The sequence below is a fragment of the Lasioglossum baleicum genome, chromosome 3 (genome assembly GCF_051020765.1).
Source record: "Lasioglossum baleicum chromosome 3, iyLasBale1, whole genome shotgun sequence".
Lineage (NCBI taxonomy): Eukaryota > Metazoa > Arthropoda > Insecta > Hymenoptera > Halictidae > Lasioglossum > Lasioglossum baleicum.
This window is the reverse complement of record NC_134931.1, coordinates 1,319,078-1,339,933: the sequence shown is the minus strand read 5'-3', so window position 1 is coordinate 1,339,933 and position 20,856 is coordinate 1,319,078. Positions and strand designations below refer to the sequence as shown.

At 43.8% G+C, this 20,856-nt stretch overlaps 1 protein-coding gene and 1 long non-coding RNA gene across 3 annotated transcripts in view; one reads left to right on the top strand and one right to left on the bottom strand.

Moving 5' to 3' along the window:
• Inr-2 (insulin-like receptor-like) overlaps positions 1-20,856 on the bottom strand; it is a 184,772-nt gene that overhangs the window by 129,386 nt on the left and 34,530 nt on the right. The window lies entirely within an intron of this gene.
• On the top strand, positions 6,784-20,518 carry LOC143207130 (uncharacterized). Of its 2 annotated transcripts, XR_013008623.1 has the most exons (4): positions 6,784-7,631; positions 7,725-10,162; positions 11,153-11,265; positions 19,958-20,518. It is a non-coding gene; the product is annotated as an uncharacterized LOC143207130 (long non-coding RNA). The 2 variants fall into 2 exon arrangements; XR_013008622.1 differs by having other exon boundaries at positions 6,790-10,162.

The following is a 20,856-nucleotide window of genomic DNA, read 5'->3' as shown; positions in this document are numbered from 1 at the left end:
CGCCATTGCTTAATTTTAATTCCGCACTTTGTGGAGGGTTTTTAAAAATAAATTCCGGGTGTCCACGGATCGAAGATCGAGCAGAAATCGCGAACGCGTTTCAAGCCGACAATTCCAATTATCCGTGCGCGTGCCGGTGTCGCGCCGGTATGTATGTATACTCGCTAATAGCCCGTCCGATCTCACATGCCTCGAAACAGACTCTGTATTCGCCGTTCAATAGCACATTTCTGTACGGCCGATAATTCCACATTGATCCTGTAAACAATCGGCGCCGTGTTGGGGACGCGTACGAACGACGTTCGCTCCTCCGATCGCGACAATCCCGCCTCATCATCCCCGCTCTCTTCGTAATTAGTGCTTCTTTGTCGTTCGTACATCCCCCACATACCATTCTGCACCACCCACTACCCTCTCTTGTCTGTCTCTATTTTCAGAACGGTTTTTACCCATCGGAAATCAATTTTGCAAAATATTCCCAGGACTCGACTGCTGAAATCAGTGGTCGCTTCGCGAGGATATTAGTACTCACCGCTTTGATTTTCATGCGAAATAAAAATTCTCCGAGTCAATTATATGTGCGGATATGTGTGGTGAAAATGAGAAGGAAACATAATGAGTGAGAGGAGAAACGTATGAAGCGAATTTATGTGTAGTGAGAATGAGATAGAAATAATTAATTAATTAAACGAGATAAAGAAATGAGGGAGCGTTTTGTTAGACAGTCATTTATTGAACACTGTTCAAAATCCCACGAGCGGATTATTTCACTTATTTAGATTTTGTGTACGAGTCGTCGCGTCGCACAGTGGTCCGGATCGAATAAGTTGGTGTCATTTAGCTAAAAAGTCAACTTTCTCGTATCGATTTCTAACAAATTTGTATTGCTTTCTAAATGTCAATCAACCTCGAAAATGAAAAAATTAATGCAGTTTACCAAGAATTGTAATTGGAACGAATACTTTAATGGTAGACATTTAGAGATAGTACTTTTCACCAAGAAAATTGCTTCTCTTCTTCGAGGTGCCCTGATCGCACCACTTAATATTTCTTATTTTTTTTTTCTTTACGATGAAGTGCACTCTTTTGTGTTACAAAATTAACATCGACACTGAAAGTTATTGTTCACAATATGTGAAAAATTAATATTCAATGAAATAAAAAAATTGGCCAAATTTTTTTATATTTGACAAGGAATATCTAGAGAACCCTGAAAAGTCTTGTTTTATAACAAATTGGATCATTTTCAGCATTCTTTCCCGTATATATTTATGCAAGAATATTGTCCTACCTCGCCCTACTTTGCAAGATATAATTGTTCAAAGCTGTCAATGTTACTTCGCGGCTTCGCAACAATCATTACAGACGGAGAGACACCACTTCTGCACCAATTTTTGAGGATATTTTTCAATTAATCTCAAAAAGTAAGGGTCCAGAAGGAAAACGAACTATACCACGCGATAGAGCAGACTTTTATCTTGAGAAACCACCCTTTCAAGTTTGGAACGTCGACGTTTTTTTCGAACCAGAAAGCAAAATATCTTCGCCCGACAAGAATCGCCGCCAGTGGCGCTTACCACTAGAACGGGAATTCCACGGGATACGACGCGGCGAACGTTTAACTAACATGTTTAAACAATCATAATGTATTAATAATGGATATCACTGTATCGGGGAAAGTCTACAGAATCTTTTGCTGCAAAGAACAATTCAATATCTTTTATAATAACATCACAATATTTGTTTAAAGTTGAAAAATATGATTTTTATCAATGTCATGTTTCTGAAAAACTGTGCGTCTAGGAGAAAAATTAAGACCAGATTCACAGTAATTGTGGAACAAATTTGGTATTGGACAGTGTAATTTTAGTGAATTCGATTGAACGAGATAAAGAAGCGAGCGTGCGTGAGAGAGCGTTTTGTTAGGCAGTCGTTCATGGAACATCGTTTGCATAATATCTAATACGTTTTGTTAAATATATGCTTCGTTAAACATTCATAATTCCATCCACTGCTTGAACATGACAAAAGTGTATTTCTTCTTCCAATCATTTTAGTAAACAAATGAGAATGTCTAGAGGAAAGAATTAATAGTTTGAATACATCATTTTGAAAGAAACCCAATGTACTAAAAACCCATTGTTTCAACTAGTACATATGTGGAAGTTGGCGCGTTCGAATTTTGAAAGCGGAGAATATTATTCGTACGTTTCGCGGTCAATAGGAAAGAATTAATAGTTTGAAACATCATTTTGAAAGAAACCGAATGTACTAAAAACCCCTTGTTTCGACTAGTACATATGTGGAAGTTGGTGCGTTCGAATTTTGAAAGCGGAGAGTATTATTCGTACGTTTTGCGGTCAATATACACGGGCTTGTTTCCGCCGGCAACAATAAATACAACGGTGGGCAGTAACTCTGGCGGGTATTATCCACTTTCAGCAATAACTCGATGCAAAAGGATAGTAAAATAGAAGGGAAACACGGCAGCACGTTGGGGCCGATGTTTACAGCAAGTAGAAGCAGCCGATAATGGACAGACACGTTAGCGGGAGAGCACGCGTGCCCCAGGTGCTCTCCGGAGCTGATTTTCTCTTCTCAAGAATTTTGCTTCGCATTTTTCGGCCGCCCCCCGTTTCGAAAGAAATCGGGACACGCCCGGAAACGCGTTTTACGTGCCTGGAAATACAGGGTGACAAGAAATAACGGAGTTAAACATTCCTTATTATCATATAATTCTGTCAAATCGACGAATTTTGAAAAACCAAATGATAACAACCATAACATAGACCTTTAGTATTCATATATTTAAGAAGTTTCGAAGTGGCCACCCCTTGAGCCGATTCAGAGGCTCAAACGTGTTTTGAAATTTTCGGCTATGGGCCGCAGCTCTTCTGGCGTCATTCGGTCCCACACCCGGCGCAGAGATTTTTTCAGCGACTCGAAACTTTTATGGGGCTGAGCACAGGCCCTGGTCTCCAAAATCGACCAAACACCGGAGTTCATAGAGTTGAGATCCGGTGAGTACGGCGGCCATTCCGCAGATGTGATGAAACCTGGAAAATGGGATTTGCTACGGTTTTCGTGGATCAAGGGGTGAAAATCAACCAAGAAGTGTATCGACGGGACATTCTCGAAGCCGTCGTACTTCTGTGGGCCCAACAGCACCTCGGCGATCCGGAATGGACGTTACAGCAGGATTCCGCGCCGACGCACAGGGCGAAAACGACTCAGGAGTGGTGCAAAGCCCATTTTCCCGGTTTCATCACATCTGTGGAATGGCCGTCGTACTCACCGAATCTCAACCCGATGGACTACAGCGTGTGGTCGATTTTGGAGGCCAGGGCCTGTGCTCGGCCCCATAAAAATTTAGTCATTGAAAAAATCTCTGTACCGGGAGTGGGCCCGAATGACGCCAGAAGAGCTGCGGCCCATAGCCGAAAATTTCAAGACACGTTGGAGCCTCTGTATCGGCGCAAATGGGTGGCCATTTCGAAACAACTTAAATACATATATGAATAGTAAAGGTCCATGTTATGGTTGTTATTATTTGGTTTTTCAAAATTCGTCAATTTGACAGAATTATAATAAGAAATGATTAACTCCGTTATTTCTTGTCACCCTGTACTAAAACGATCTCTCGACGTACGTGTTTCCCGGTGCGCAGACCGTGCTTCGGAATCGAATTTTTCCTCGATACTTTGACCAGGTGTAGGACGATGCAGCGAACCGCAACACTCGAAAATTATAATGCTCGATTCCTGGGAATAATTATGGCGGGCTCCCTCCGCGCGAATACTGGGGGCTACTCGAGCGTCGTTTATTGCGCGATTCCGCGAAAAAACCGCCGCTCCCTTTTGCTCGTCGTCTATCCACTTGTCAACCGAGTTCACTTCTATCCTCTGTGAATGTGAGTCTCGTTCGAGTGCACTGCTCGAGGAAACCAGACAATAAATAAAACATTCTGCTGGAGGAGACTGCACCCAGCTCGGCTTCAACTTTCCGAAAGTAATACGGAGGTACATTCATTAACCCCTTGGATTCTCATGCTGGAAATGATTGTACCAATAAATATAGCAGGAATTTGTATTTATTTAATGCATGCGCTTAATAAAAATGCCTTCGTTGGAACTGACACGAGACATTTCTTTAATATTTATTTTGATAAAAATCGCACAAAATTTCAATGGATTAAATCTTGTTTTTCTTTTTAGACCAGCTAGTGCTAGCTAATTCTGAAAAATGACACTTGCGGGAATGAAAATTATTCACATTTGCCAGACTCGCTTCGAGAAGCTATTAATCGCTCGCTTTATCAGATCATGTTCCAGCATCTTCCCGGCTACATAAGAAGCTTGTGAAGACGACACTGAACGTACAAGAGCGTGTGAAAATTAATATGGAAAATAGTACAGAGTATAAAAGAGAGGGACTAAAAATACGGAGAGTTGAACAGGCAAAGAAGTGGCTCGCAGTGTTCGATACACAATGCGCTCCAGCGATTTTAATAAACATGTGTGATAAAGATAAATTTAACACAACATGTGTGTTAAATTCAATATACAGGGTGTCCCAAAATTCCTTCAATAGCCGGAAATAGGAGGTTCCTGAGATCATTTGAAGCAACATTTTCCTTCGCAATACTGTTATCCGCGGCTTTGTTTAAGAGTTATTAACGAAAAACACGGACCAATCAGAGCACGATTTAGACGCGAGTTGGCACAGTCGACCAATAGACAGTTGGCGCGTCGGGCCCTGAGTCGCGCTCTGATTGGTCCGTGTTTTTCGTTAATAACTCTTAAACAAAGCCGCGGATAACATTTTTGCAAAGGAAAATGTTGCTTCAAATGATCTCGGGAACCTTCTATTTCCGGCTGTTGAAGGAATTTTGAGACACACTGTAAATCAGAATGCAACACCGTTCAACAAAAAGAAGAATTTCTACGTTGTCAAAGAGCAGAAATCTACGTCAAGAAGAGAAGCATTGTGTCCCAGTGGACTAAGCATTCCAAAATGAATGGATTATGTAGAATGGAAACGTCGAGAAGGAAGCGTACGTTGCAGATGCATGTCGGGAAGAATAGCGTTATGTTTCAGTGAACCAAGAATTTCAAAATGAATAGTGTATACTGTGCAGGGAGAAAATGCATGGCACGTGTCCTAAGAAAAGCGGCATTATGTTCGTAGAAGAGGCAAAAAAAAGGACGAACAAATTCTACACGGAAACGATTAACCCCCTGTAGAATAAACATTTATGCAATCTGAAGTTTTCGTAAACGGATTTTAAGAAGGTGGAGTCAAGTGAAATCTTATTTTCCGCTTTGCAATTAATTAGCCTTTAAAAATTGAATATGGCTTTTTCTGAATATTTTCAGAAGCCATAAATTCATAGATCTGCAGTCTAGTTATCAGTGTCTATTAGGAAAAGTTTAGGCACACGGTAAACGATTGTCTTCCTCTTCGAGGAAATTCTAAGGAACAATGAAAATGTCTAGATTTTAAAGTCATTAGGTTGGCAACTAAGTTCGCGACCTCCGCATTTTCTCAAACAAAATAATTTATGTACATTTTTAAGCACGAGTATTTTATGTCAAATTCATCGAAAAACTCGGAGCTTTCCAATGATATACAGGGTGTCTCAGCCGAAAGAGGCCACCTAAATATCTCCTATATTTTTAATGACACAAAAAATATTTATAGCATAATTTAAACGGTATCGAAGGAGGAATATCATAGAAGAACGATTTCTGTTGTCCGGTTAATTTTTCATAGTTGTTTCAAGGTCATCGTAATTTTTTTTATCGGGAAAACTTATTTTCATTTGTTCAATCTTATAGCGGCTGAAAAAATACATTTGAATATGCTCAAGTCATTAACAAGATCGAATAGAAAAAAAAGTTTTCCTCGATAAAAAATAACGAGGACCTTGAAAAAACTATGAAAAAATAACGGGACAAAAAAAAATTGTTCTTCTACAGTTCTTAACCAGCTGTAGAGGATCCCAAATGGAACAACTTTTACCCCTATCACTTTTTTTGTTTCGGCCTTGATTTCCAGATAATTGCGAAAAACCATAATTTTTTGAGTTTACATAAAATTAAATATCTCAGGACTCCAATGATGAATCTTCATGGTTTTTCCTTTGTTTAGTTTAAAATAAGTAGGGGCATCTTTTTTATTGAATAAACTTTTTTGTATGACCTTCGGATCATGGTTTTTTTGGCGTGGCGCACACCGCCACTTTCCAACTTATTTCTTTCAGGCTCCACGGTGTGCCCCACGCCAAAAAAACCATGATACGAAGGTTATACAAAAAAGTTTATTGAATAAAAAAGATGCCCCTACTTATTTTAAACAAAACAAAGGAAAACCCATCAAGATTCATCATTGGAGTCCTAAGATATTTAATTTTATGTAAACTCAAAAAATGATGGTTTTTTGCAATTATCTGGAAATCAAGGCCGAAACAAAAAAAGTGATAGGGGTAAAAGTTGTTCCATTTGGAGTCCTCTACAGCTGGTTAACGTTCGACCGTTTAAAAACGGATGACCCTGTATGATATTCCTCATTCGATACCATTTAAATAATGCCAAAAATATTTTTTTTGTGCCATTTAACATAAAGGAGATATTTGGCTGGCCTCCTTCAGCTGAGACACCCTGTATACAATTCAAAAGGAAATGATCACTGAATAAGGTTACAATGATTCAATACAAGAATTATATGAAACAAAAGGTCGCGAATTTAGTTGCCAACCTAATAAAATAACATCGACTGCGGATGGTTAATCATCGCGGAAGGAGCCAGGGAGGAAATTTCAGGTTTGAAACAGTTATGGTTCCACATTGGTTCTGCGTCTCGGAGGCGCGTCGCCATGCTCGAAAAATTATTCGGTTAACAGGTTAATAGCCGTGCACCGTCGCGACACAATGGAAGCGTGCGAGTGCGGCGATACGAAGAAGCGGACGCGATATACGCGCGTCTAAATGGAGCACCGGTGAACCATAATCTACGCTCGTTCGAGAAATCAGACGTGATTTAGTACGCCACGTCGAACTACTTCGTATGGTCGTTACAAGTCGACCGTGTGTGTTGCTCGGTGTTCCTAATATATTTTCCGTTGCACCATAGAAAACCGTTCTGCAAAAGGGAGTTTCGCATCTGGTTCGACTTCTAAGATCCTGTTGAATGCGCTCATCGATCGCGGATTTGCGAGATTTACTTCCGAGAGCACAGTCTTCTATTATATCACGAGAGAGAGGGAGAGAGAGATAATTGGAACAGCTCCTTCGAAATTTATGGGATCGCTAAGCGCCTGTTTGCCTCCCGTTGGGCGCGAATGTGGAGGAATCGTCGTCGTCTCTCCGGCCACCGGGATCGTTTCATTCTTATCGATAATTGCTACTACTTGAAACACTGTTTGCTATTTTACCGAAAAAATGTGTTATCTTGTCGTTAAACAGCAGCGAAATTGCATCGGATCGAAGTTCTCTGGATAAGTTAGTGGTTTAAACCAGTGATTAAACAACGTCTTCGATTCTGATAATCGTTAATTGAACACTGAGGGAGATTAACAATCTCTGTGCTGTATCAGTAGACTGCGGATTTTATACATTTATCATAAAAAATGGGTACGTACAATTTAAAGCACTTCGAGATAATTGAAAGAAATGTTCTTTCTCTCTCGAATCTTGCGAACAATGTAGACATCTTTTATTCCGCAGGGAAGTCTGCAGTCTACACATGTCAGGCATATAATTCCGTGTTATTAAAAAAGTTGTTTTAATTCTGCGCGACTTTTATGGGCGTTGGCATTCAACGTGTTAATCGATCGCTTCTCGCGTTCAGATAAAACTTTGTGGCATTTGTAGAGGTTCTTTTGATACTAACACCCGGCTGGGAGCTTCGGATATTGTTACACCGTGATTATCGATAAAATATATAGACAGGTTGATAGTCGTGGATCTATTTTCTCGAGCAACTATCAATCGATTAACTTGAGCGGTATTTCGGGCATGAAATATATTCGTTGGAGCTATCCGGAACAACGTTGTTGACTATCGCAGAAAATAATATTGTAACGATTTTCTCGACAGCAATTTCTATCGCAGACAATAGGAAACTCGTTTAGCTTGTGATTAGCTCGTTTATCGAATTCTCGAGCGTTTCGGCAACATAGCAGGATCATCTAGCAAAGTATGAACGAACATTTCCGGTAAATAACAGACAGGGAGCGGATCGCGAGCGAAGAGGCGCTCGACAGATTTCGGTACTCGAGATCCTGGAAAACTGTTCGTCGTTCGAGTGGACACTGGACACGGCATTAACAAATCCGGCGGGCCACGGGAAAGCGATTCGGGCGAAATGGGACAGATTCGAGGGCTGCTGGCCGATCGAACGTTAATCGGACACCGATCGGTGCACGGGGAGGAGAGAGTCCACAGAGAGAGAGAAAGAGAGGAGAGAAAGGCGATCGAAGCAGAGGACGCGCCGCGACGAAACCGGGTCCTTACGTAAGTAAATATTTCCATTCAAAGTCTGCAGTGACCTAGGACGCCACGCGAATGGCGTATCTCGATTCGCGACGACGACAGAGGCGTCGAAAAGACGTCACGACGCTGCCGTGTCGTCATCGGACACTCTTGTCACACGGAAATGTGGCGAAGTTGTTCTCGAGTGGCGAAAATAAACGCGGTCAATTTGGATACAGCAATTAGTCCAACGGCGATCGACCTGTGACCCCGTAAACCGGAATACATTCGCTACTCGGACAATCCGTCCGTGCGTGAATGTGTTTGAAACAGCAGTGCATGTATTGAGCATCTAATATTGTCCACAGTGGTCTATAGACTGCGGACTTATATGATTAATAAAAATTTTCTATGCCGTTTACGGGATACAGAATGTTCTCCATTACGAGGGAAAGTTCTGTCGTATTGTCAAGAGAACATTTGAATCAATTTAAAAATATATGTTTAATATTATTCAAAATAATCTCCATTATTTGTATCAACATGTCGCCATCTTCCAGATAACCTGTTTATCCCTGTTCCCAAATGACACATTATCAACATGCAGTTTTGATTTATAATAAAAATCAATCATTTCGATGCTTCCTTTCGTAAATGCATAAAATCCTGAAGTTGAAATGCATCGAATTAATAGAATTTAACTTTTGTGTGATTGAGAGAAAATCCTTCGAGAATTTCTGCGGCAGCTAACACAATGTTTATTCTGGAGGCAACGATCGAAGGATACATAGTTGGCTGATCAGAGGCATTACGGACTCGGACGAGGGTATCAATGCGCAATCCTGGCCGTCGTTTTCTGAAGGAAAGCGTCGAACGTAGACGAGGGAGAGCACTGCGGGCGTCGATTGCGGCGGCGGTTACTATGGACGGACGCATCGTCGACGGAAAAAGACGACGAAAGAGAGGAGAAGAGAAAGATGGAGGGATATAGAGAGAGAGAGAGAGAGAGAGAGGTGGGTCGAAAAGGACGGTTCCTATCCAATTATCTGGAAGCTGAGTCGATGCATCGCGCGTCACCCAGAGAACACGCCGAGGATCGCGAGACGGAGCGTAGCGGTTTACCGCTGGCGGGCTCCTCTCGCTCTCCGCCCCCGTAGCTCCAGCTCCCGTTCTGGTTCCAGTTCGAGTTTCGAACTACGGACTGACTCCTCGGCAAGCGTACATTGACCCCCTGCACCCTCGTCCTCACCCGCCGGCGACATTCTCGTCCCTTTTTCCCCCGACGCGATCCCAGTTTCCCGTCCCATCGTCGTCATCCCTTCGACTCTGCTCGCCTGGCGAGCCAGCTAGTGCCTGCCTTTCGACGCGCCAGCGAAACAACGAGACTACCACCCACATCCCTCTATATCCATCTATATATCCCTCTCTCTACCATCCCCTTCTCTTCACTCACGCAAACGCCACAACCCCTAGCCGAGAACACCCCCGTCTCGCGAGGCCACCCACGCCCTACAAACAATACGCGTTAATAAATGCATCGACGAGATGGATACTACTGAACACTCGTTCCACGGCTCACAGAAAGATTCGCAGAGAAAGCAACAAGATTATCCTGCCGGCGGATACCGTTTTTCCGGGGGCGGGCTCTAGGTGAGACTGACTATGGTGAAGTTGGATCGTGGGCTGAGAGGGTGAGTGTGGTTTTTGGGATTGTTTTTCAAAGGTCTGTTCGAGTTTTACACAAAATTCTTACGAAGAATGAAGTTGTGAATAAAAATGAAGTTCTAAATGGCCATTTCATTCTTTGGCTACTTTCTATGTACAAGAATAAACTTATTCATTAGACTAGCCTCTGGGTGTACTGGAACGAAATCGTACAGACAGACTGGTCATTGAATGTGCCAGAATAAAATGATTTATTGGAACAGCCATTGGATGTACTAGAACAAAAGCGTGCGGACAAACTGGTCATTGAATGTGCTGGAATAAAATCGTTTATTGGACTAGCCATTCGATGTATTAGATCAAAATCGTGCAGACAGACTGGTTATTGAATGTACTAGAATAAAATTGTTCATCACACTAGCCGTTGAATGTACTAGAACAAAATCGTGCGGACAGACTGGTCTCTCTCTCTCTCATTCAATGTGCTAGAATAGAATTATTCACTAGATGCTCTAGAACAAAATCGTGTAAGCAGTCTGGTCATCAAATGTGCTAGAATAAAATCATTTATTGGACCAACCATTGGATGTGCTAGAACAAAATCGTGCGGACAGACTGGTCATTCAATGTGGTAGAATAGAATTATTCACTATATGCACTAGAACAAAATCGTGTGGACAGACTGGTCTCATTGAATGTGCTGGAATAAAATCGTTTATTGGACTAGCCATTCGATGTACTAGACCAAAATCGTGCAGACAGACAGGTTATTGAGTGTACTAGAATAAAATTGTTCATCACACTAGCCATAGAATGTACTAGAACGAAATCGTGTAAGCAGTCTGGTCATTAAATGTGCTAGAATGAAATCGTTTATTGGACCAGCCATTGGATGTACAAGAGATAAAATCGCTCACACGGAATGTTTATTGAACCTGTAACAATAAAATCATTCATACCATCTCTATTCGACCAACTAGAATCAAATCGTTGTAGTAGAACCTCCTGGGTTCCAGATGATCGCGAAAGAAGAACCATGTGGCTGACGCACGGGACGACAACGACTACATAACCTTTCCAGCGCACGTGGCGACTGTTTTCATCCTCGTGAAGCGGACTCAGAATACAGGTATGTAATTCGAGGTGCACGGATCTGAGAAACCTGGAGATCCTGCGACGCGTATTCCATTGGGTTCGATCGAAGCGTAGGTTAGCTATTCGCGAGGGCAGAGTGGCTCGAATTTAGGCGGGGCACGAGGAAAGGAGAGAGGGAGAGAAAGAGAGAGCACAACACGCGGCCATGCCGCGCTCCCCCGAAACGTGTCCGCCTTGCTCGAGGCTGGCAGCGAGCACAGGCGACGCACTTGGCAGCGAGAACGACGCGTTGCGTATTCTACTACGTACCACCGAACAAAGGGGCTGATCATAGTCTTGTGAGAAACTCACCCCTCCCCATCCCTGGTGGTACCTTTACTTCGCACTTCGCCGTCATAAATTAGCTGGCGTGTTTACAGGAAAATGAAAACGAAAACTTTCCACTGTTTTGTTGTGTTTTCCATTTTCCCTACTCCGTTCCTTGCGGGTCTAGTTCTGTATCGTTAGTATACCGCGCGAGAGTATCTGTCGGTACACGTGGCACCTTTTCCATCGCAGTTGTGTCCGCCCACGATGAGTCGTGACTGGACTGCGGATCTTAATGCAAATCTGTGTAAATTTGTTCTCTTGTATAATTCTAACCAGCTGCAAGTCATGTCTCGATATTCTGCAATATTTTTTTAATCCTCGTATTATCTGTCATGAATGCATAAAAATCGCAGTCCAGTCATAAACTGTGATACAACTTCGTTCAAGCAAGGTCGCATCGTTTAATAGTATGATTGTGGCAGGTGCCTCTCCTTTGAGATCAACATGTGGATGCTAACCCCTTTCGAGACCCTTCGCGTACGTTTACGTAAACACGTTCACGTGTTCGATTCTGCTGGGATCGCTGCACCTTGTCTGATCATTTGCTGGAGTGTAACAACTTCCAGCAATGAAACAAAGAAACCAGCAACCAATAAAAACAAAGAAAGCGCAAGAAGTAAGAGGGTAGCTCGCGATACGTACTCGCATCAATCTATCGGAAGAGGCCGTGGTCTCTCAGCGTCCTAACGCGCCGAGCGTCCTCGTGGTCTCCGCGAACACGCCTCGAACCCCACACCTTTCGGACCGACACCCACGCACGAGCACACTGACAACCAACACAGGGAACATTCGAGCGACACAAAACACCAGAGCAACGGTAGAACAAGTAGCAACGGTAACAGTAGTACAGAGCAGTGTGTCCGGGGCGCCCGGAAGCTCGGAAACAACAACGGGGGCCGAGAAAACACAGGAAGGAAAGCCACGCGACGACGACGCCGCCGCCGCCTTTCCCTGCGAACGAACTGTGGCCCGCGGACGCCGACTGTGCCGAGGGTTGAATGTGAGCCGGCGGAGGGGTAAGAAAGTGCGCAGTAAGGAAAGGATGGGCTCCGCACCGCACGCCTTACACCCCCGCGTCCATCCCTACGAGCCAAACAAACGCCGACTACGTTCTCTCACCTATCGGCCGCTCCTCCGGGCAGACTTACGCTACCATCTGGAACCCCCACCCCCTTAATCCCCCCTTATTTCCCCTCTCATGTCTAGAGCCACCCCCGCAAACCATCTCCCCCCTTCTAGCAACGTAATGTCAGCGGCCGCCGCGCGTACCTCCGACCGTAGGTGGTTCTTCGCGCGACTATCTCGCTGTTTTTCTCAATTCGGAAAAACGAACCTCCTACGACTTTCTGTTGTCGCTGTTAACCCCTCCAGGAGATGCTCTTGTCTGTTCCTCAACGCCACGACCGCCGCCAGGTGGAAAAACAACGCGCCAATCGGTTGGTGTGCCTCTATCGAGATCTACTGTACTGGTACTGGTTGTTCCTCTCCGATTGCGAGTCCTCCCATAGACGGCCTTTTTCTTTCTATACTGCGAATATTTGTGCAAATTATGAATTGTGAGAAACACCTTTTTCTCGATTCAGAAGGGCGAACGGGCCTCGCAAGAACCTCCCACGGATTTCCGTTGTCGTTGTTAAGCCTTCGAGGACGACGGAGATTGTCATTTTCTTATTCCATGATGGATATTGTATTATGTTAGGGATGTTGCTGTAATCTGTTGGTGATTCAGACTCTTTTACTACTTTCCATAACCATGTTCAAATTCTAGGAAGTAAATGATAAAGTATGAAAGTGTATCGTGTATAATCAATAGACTGCGGATCTGTATGCAAAATAAAAAATGTCTACATCAGTTGCAAGAAACGGGGGTCACCTAGAAATTTTTTTCTTCTTCTAATTGTCTTATATAAGAAACTAATTATATAGTTGAAACTAATCACTGATGTGCTTAAATCTTTTTAATATATTCACTACTTTGAATTGTACGTACTGTGCGGAGCACGGGAGAAAACTAGCACGAGGGGAACGGGGCAAGAGGGAACGCAAAGGCAACCTGAATGGTCAGGCTTTTTTCCCCGTTCCCTTCCCGCTAGTTTTCTCTCGTGCTCCGCACTGAACAGTGGGTAACAAAAGTATTCGAACGCAATTTAAAACAGAATAACTTTTTTATAATTGCACCAAACGCGCGATCTGATCTTTGCTAATCAATTAGAAGCAATGGTTTATCAAAAAAGATTTTACAAAAATTATAATTTACAAGGTTACATGCAAAGGTAAAGAAGGCATTTTTAAAAATATTTTATTTGGGCCATTACATAAAATTATGTTTTGTAGATCTATGTTTGTTATACACACATGCTGAGAATTTCATCGAAATCGGTTGACGCAGGACAGAACGACACGCATCGGAAGATGTACGATTCTGTGGATTTTAAGCAGAACTGATCAAAAGTCGTATAAAACTACGATTTCACGATTTCCACGATTTGTAACCGATTGTAACTCGTGTGTCTGTCAGTCGATTTCGGTGAAATTTTCACCACGTGTGTATAACTATTATAGATCCACAAAACATATATTTTAAATTTTCATTATGGGCTCAAATAAAAATGCTTTAAAAAATGCCTTTTTTATTTTTGCATGTAGCCTTGCAAATTATGATTTTTGGAAAATAATTTTTGCGTATCATTTCATAAAACAATGCTTCTAATTGATTATAAAAAATCAGGTGGTTTGGCACAATTATAAAAAAGTTATTTTGTTTTAAAGGCCGTTCGAATACTTTCGTTTACCCACTGTACCTATTTTTGTCATAGATGAATAAAATCCGCAGTCTAGTAATCAATTTTAAAATATTCCTAGAGTCAGTATGATGTACAGATGTAGTCCCCGAAGGGTTAACGTCAGGTGTAAAAACAAAGTGTCGATCGTTTGTTGTCTCGGAGCAGTCAGAGAGAAAGAGAGAGAACAGTCTGACCAGTGGCTATCGAGATCTACTGTGCGGGTACGGGTTGTTCCTCTGTCTTTTCTTTTCAATACTGCGAATCTGTATGCACATTATAAATTGTGAGAAACACACAGCTTTCCGAAAAACAGTAGAAAAATGTCAGACGGACGATGCAGCCAAAACACCCCCGGCAACTCGTTAATCTCTAACGAGAAAAACGAACGACCCTCTCTTGCGGAAGAGGTCGAGAGGGGATAGGAATCGCGATTACTATTATCGTTCGCTTTGTGCAACAAGCAGCCGACGAGGAAGAGAATCGCGTACAATTACTCGGGAAACAAAAGGAGGAGCGGTATCTGCGTCAACATTGAACTTCTGCGATGTTGCCAGACGTGTCTCGAGGCAAAGAACGGACATTGGGAGACCGGGGTCTGTTAAATGTAATTACGGCGTGTTAAAGGAGGGCAGTAAAATCGGGCCGCGGGATCGGAATCGATTTCTGTCTTTGACACGCTGCGGACGCTTTCTCTGTTCTCTCGATTCGTTTAGCGTGTAGCGACCCGGGGGCAGTTCAAAGGGTCTAGTACAGCCTGGTAAATAGTCGAGGATGCAACGGCGCGTGAGATCGGTGAAAACTCAAAGTTCACGGACGATGACGCGCTGCGTCCTCCGAGACGACGCGACGGGAAGAACTGGTTTCCGCTACGACCTTTGGTATTAGCCCGTCTTCTAACGCCTTGCAAGCGGATTACAGGTCTTCCGGTACCGATAATAAGCTCCGCGATCGCGTTAATTCGATATTGAGAGGCGGTCCCGGTCCTCCGTGCAACCGATCCTCCATTGAAATCATGGACAATGTGATACGGAGCGCGATACACGTGCGCGTCTGAATCACTTTGTCTTCGGAAGACACGATGAAGCAATTATCGATCCCTGCAGTGATTGCGGAATCTAGGTAAAATGATTCTAAAAGGATATCCAAAACAGTAGAAACTGCATGATACGTGATATTATTAATATTATATCATCGCTTCGCTTCTCGGCTTTCGGGAGACCTTCCCTCTTGGCTCTTATACAATTTTATGACACAACATAATACGTAATCCGATCTTTATGCTTGTTATGTATCACGTTGATTAATTTTACTAATATTTCTACGGTGAATTGTGGGTTCGATACATCTCGGAAAACATTTGAGTAACGCTCTATATGATTTTGAGAAACGATTACTTCTCACGGAGAGAGTGTACAGTCCCTGCTCACTTTATTAGACTCACCCGAAGAATTGGTGCTTTTTGAAATCCTATAAGAAATTCAACGCTGTTTTCGACCTATGGGGTAATGATTTCGTACTACAAGGTTGCCTTATGGGTTGCCTATCCAAATGTAAAACTTTCTTGCAAGAGCAAAAATTCCCCCTTTATCATGGCCCGGCAACTCACCGGACATGATTCCGATTGAAAATGTCTGGGAGTGCATGAAAAGAGAACTGGCCAAAGAAAATATAACAACAAAGACCAAGTTGATAGAGAGAATAATCTATCACTGGCACCATAATGTTGCATTAAAAGAAGTTGCACAAACTTGCATAGATAGCATGCCCAGAAGATTTGCGGCTTTAAGAGCAGCTAAGGGCGGATTAACAAAATATTAGTGTTTTAAGAATTATATTGATCTATTTGTGTTTGTATCCATTGTTTTTGTAACATAAATATATTTGCATAAGACTACTATACCCATTATTCATGGTAAAACTAAAAATATCATCATTATAGAGGTGAGTCTAATAAAGTGAGCGGGGACTGTAGGTAATTATATTGTATAATGTGCGTATGGTGAATTGAAAAATGATATGTTAAATATTATCATGGTGAAGTATCCTTTGGGAGAAAGTCTGGAGACTAGTTTATTTAATGTGTCGCACTCGAGTGGTGACTCGGTGGTGCCACAAAACTAGTTGCATTACTAAATTTGTTTTCGCTAAATTACTAAACGTGTTTAATATTTTAAGAAACTGCTGAAAGTATTGATAAATTAATTGGAATAGCTCCGGGTGCAAACGGTTAACTATTTCCGATGCCTGCACTTCGAAACCAAGGAACGCAGATATGTGAACCGATTATGAATCAAAACAAGAATAAGAAGAAGACGAAGAAGGAGACGGTGAAATCCGGGCACAGGCGACGAGTTAACTCGTCTCCGGTTAACGGGTTAAGAAAGTCGACGCGGAGCACGTCGGGTAATTAGCACGATAATCGAATCGCGGTTCGCTTTAGCACCGCGTTTAACGGGTCCGCTTCAACAGGTCCCGCGAGTTTGCTCTATTCATCCGCGGAACGAAGTCAAAGTAAACGGATTCGCGAGCGAGCGGATTTACCCTTCTGGAACTGGTAGAATTCGGGACGAAGGTAGGGAGCGAAGTTGGCAGCGCGGGTTTTCAGCTGTCCGTTCGATAACTCAGCGGATTATTGACAAACGATCGAATTCCACAGTGTTTCGCGTGCGCCTAAACGAAATCGTTCCGCGGAGAGGTTGCCTTCCGCGGCGCAGTTCCTGGTTCTATCTCTCGTCTCGGCATGGAATTCCACGGTCGTGAGCTCGGTCTCGCGCGCAACAGCCACAGCCAGGGTCCGGTGAACCGTGGGAAAACGAAGACCCTCCGCGACGAGCTTACGAAAACGATCGGAGCCGCTGTCTCTCGCTCGCGACACGCGATAACGACGATTCTAGACGCTGGTGACTCGTTACTTCGACTTGGACTGCGGTATCTATGATCTTTTGCCTTGTTTCTCGCCGAAAATCTGCTAGATCAGCGATGGGAAATCCGTTTTCAACACTGGGACCATGACAAAAGTCAAAATAACTCATTTCTGGCACAACATCTAATAAATAAATCTCCAACGAGGTAGATGAAAGATTTGATTTTAAAATCGAGCTACAATTGAATCAGTGTGAGAACCATGACTTAATTTATGCGGCTATCTCTTGTTCGCGACACGCGATAACGACGATTTTAAACATTGGTCACTCGTCATTTCGAGTTGGACGATAGGAAGTCCTTTTGCAACACTGGGACCATGAGAAAAGTCAAAATAACTCATTTCAGGCACAACATCTAATAAATAAATCTCCAACGAGGTAGATGAAAGACTTGATTTTATAATCAAGCTAGAATATTAATTCACTGTGAGAGCCACAAATTAATTTGTACGGCTGTCTTTGTTGGTTAATTTAGTTGTTGGAAATAGAACAATTCGCGATTTCGGAGGTACGCTGTGCCAGTTTCCCTGGCTCGTGCGAAACGATAGAAGGGACGCCATCCAACGGCGAGCACGAAAACTCGGAGCATCGTCTGTTCTACCGTGATAAGCGACGGTTTTAGTCGCAAGGGTTGGTCCTTCGAGTCCTGACCAACCCTTGCAGCGACTCCACCTTGGTTCCTACGTGTTCCGCATCCGCGACGCATCCTTGCGATTATAGATCGACCTTTCCGAATCTCGTTCGTGGATTCCCGTTGCGCCTTGACCGTAGAAACAATGTGCGAGATTTAAGTTTCTGCGATATAGAACCTGTATACATAGTACCATGTGATCGAGCACAAAAAGCTATTGCATGGAAAAGTCCATTTCAGAAAATTTGTAACACGCGTCGTTCATTCAATTATGCTCGACGACGACAATGATCCTACGGTACCCCGGCTCGCGGGGGTCGTCTCGACATCTCTTCTCCGTTGATTTATAGGATCGAGCGTTTCGCGCCATTTATCTCGTGGAAATTAGAGTAGAATGCCGGGTGGCGAGTCGTGGGCGATCGACCTAAGGGCTTAACGAGATCGTTGCGCGGGCGGGGGTGTGCGGAGGATGGCCTGGAGGGCGGCAAGCTGCGAGGGCAATAACGCGCGCGAGTTTATTAGCGACGATAGGCAGGCACTTAGGGGGTCCCGGCTCTCTTAAGTATTTACCCACGCCCAAAGGGCACCGTGGTGCACGCGGTGGTCTCTCCGGAGGCGGGGGGAGTTTCGACGGGGTCCGGGGACCTGCAAAAAGACCGCTAAGAAGGGGCCAGGGGGTGGAGAACGGAAGGAGAAAGAAAGGGGCCCCTCGGCTCGGAGATGAGTAAAGAAGACGAACGCGTGCGAACGTCGAGAGAGAACGGACGGTGGAGGAAACGGGACGAAAAAAGGAACACCTAAAGAGAAAGAGCGACAGAGAGGGGTAAAGGGGAAGAGGGAGCGGGGTCGTAGGGGGTGGTGGGAGCAGTGAGAAAGATTCAAATATGGCGTGAGGCGGCGGAGGAATGTGGTTGTTATATACTAGCGAGACATTTGTTTTGGTCGGTTTGCCCATGGCCGTTGGACTATTGTCGGTGTGCTTTTTTCCCTTCCTCTTCCACCGCTTTGTTCCGCGTCGCTCCCTCTCCCTTTCTCTCGCTCTCCACTCACTCTCCCTTCGTCTTCCTCGATCTCTCCCACCACGTACACACTCTCGATACTCCCTCTCTCGGGCTCGAGGATCTACGTTTCTCGTGGAAGAGAGCAGCAAAGCACACCAGCGCTTATTACGACGTTACCCCACACACGTGTCTCTCACTCCCTCTCTCCCTCTCCCTCTCTCTCTTTCTCTTTCCCCCGATTCTCTGTCTTTCGGCGTAGTGTACGTGTTGCCGCGAAAGGGAACCTGCGTGCTCCCGGTTCCCGCCGTTTCTCGGATCCATGGATCGTTGTACACGCCTGGACACGACCGATCCACCTTCGTTATCCCCTCGGTATATGTATACCAGTACGAGGACGAGTACGAGTCCTCGACCGGATCGATCTTATACAGGCGAACACACACCGCCTGAATCCCTGAGCCTGGTTTTCCCTACTCTCTATGGATTCCGAACTCTCTCTCTCTCTCTCTCTTTCTCTTTCTCTATCTCTCGCGTTGCCCTTTTTGCGGATCGAAGATAAATCGGTCCAACGACGACGACAAAGCGGCTGGAAATCGTCGGATTTGCATCCACGGGACCGGTCAAACTATCGAATTTCTGTGCAGTCGCCGAACCTCCTGGGGTTCATTCGGCAAACATTTTTAGCCGGATAAAAATCGCGGAGATTGGTTGAACGATCGCTGCTGGAAACTGATTGAACTCTCGATGTTCGCGACTCGGAGGGATCTACGCGGAATCCTCGATTTCGGGGATGAATTGCGAGAAATGGGGAAGAGTTTCATTTACTCGATCATTAAATCGATCTCTTCGTGTCCATTCTTTGTTACTTCAATTCATAATTTCGAGATAAAGGTTTAGGCGAGGAATCTTGAAATTATTTTAGATGTGGATTCTGCAGTTCCCACTAGAGCCGAATAAAAATGTGTTTTTGCTACGTTTCTCCTAATCAATATTCCCCAGCGCATAATTTTTTCCTCAGCGCCCATCGAACCGAGACAACACGAAGATCCCGAGCAAACCGGACGGAAGCCGCCACGCCTGAAGATCTGTGGACGTCTGATAGCGACGTTCCTGATATCTTCTGACATTCTTTACCGAGCTGCGCGAACAGACAGAGAAGAGACGACGACGAGGAGGAGAAGAGAGGAGAGGAGAGAGAGAAGTAGCTGGTCGCGGCAGAGCGTTTCATATCGCACCTCGGTGTTACGCGAGACAAAACGAGGCTTCGCCGCGCCGTGTCCCAGTTTATCGCGTCGCTGCGAGCTTGGAGCTGACGGACGCGGCCTCAGCTTCTGGCTGGTGGCTCGCCGAGAAGAGAAAAATCACTTCGCGAATCACGGGGACAACGGACCTTGCCTCTTCCCTAAGAGAGACGATCCCCGAAATCTATACCGAAACGTTCCAATTATGTGCGTTCGTAACAAACCTGCAGAGAATGTCTCCCCTGGGTGTATTTTTAACGCTAGAACTACCGGATGAGTCAAAATGACTTGCTTCTGATTTGTTTTCGTTAGAAATATTAAAACTATAATATTATAAATATGTTTCTCTGAGAAATTTTTTTAGCGAACTTCTCTCTATTGAAGTACATATTTTTAAAAAACTGGTATGAAATCTAAATAAATGCAATTTTGTCATTATTATTATAAGGCAATGTATATGTCACACACAATTGCGTTTAGCGCTCGGTAATTCTAGTGTTAATGAAGCAATATAATAAATAGAACACAGTATCATTAGCTCGTTAAGCAATACCAAAGTGGTCCGAGTCATACATTTCTTGTTTTGAAGAAAAGGATATTAACATCAAATGAATTCCATATAATGTTAAAATAACAAGCACTATCTAACAAGTTTATTTTTGACAATATCGTAAAA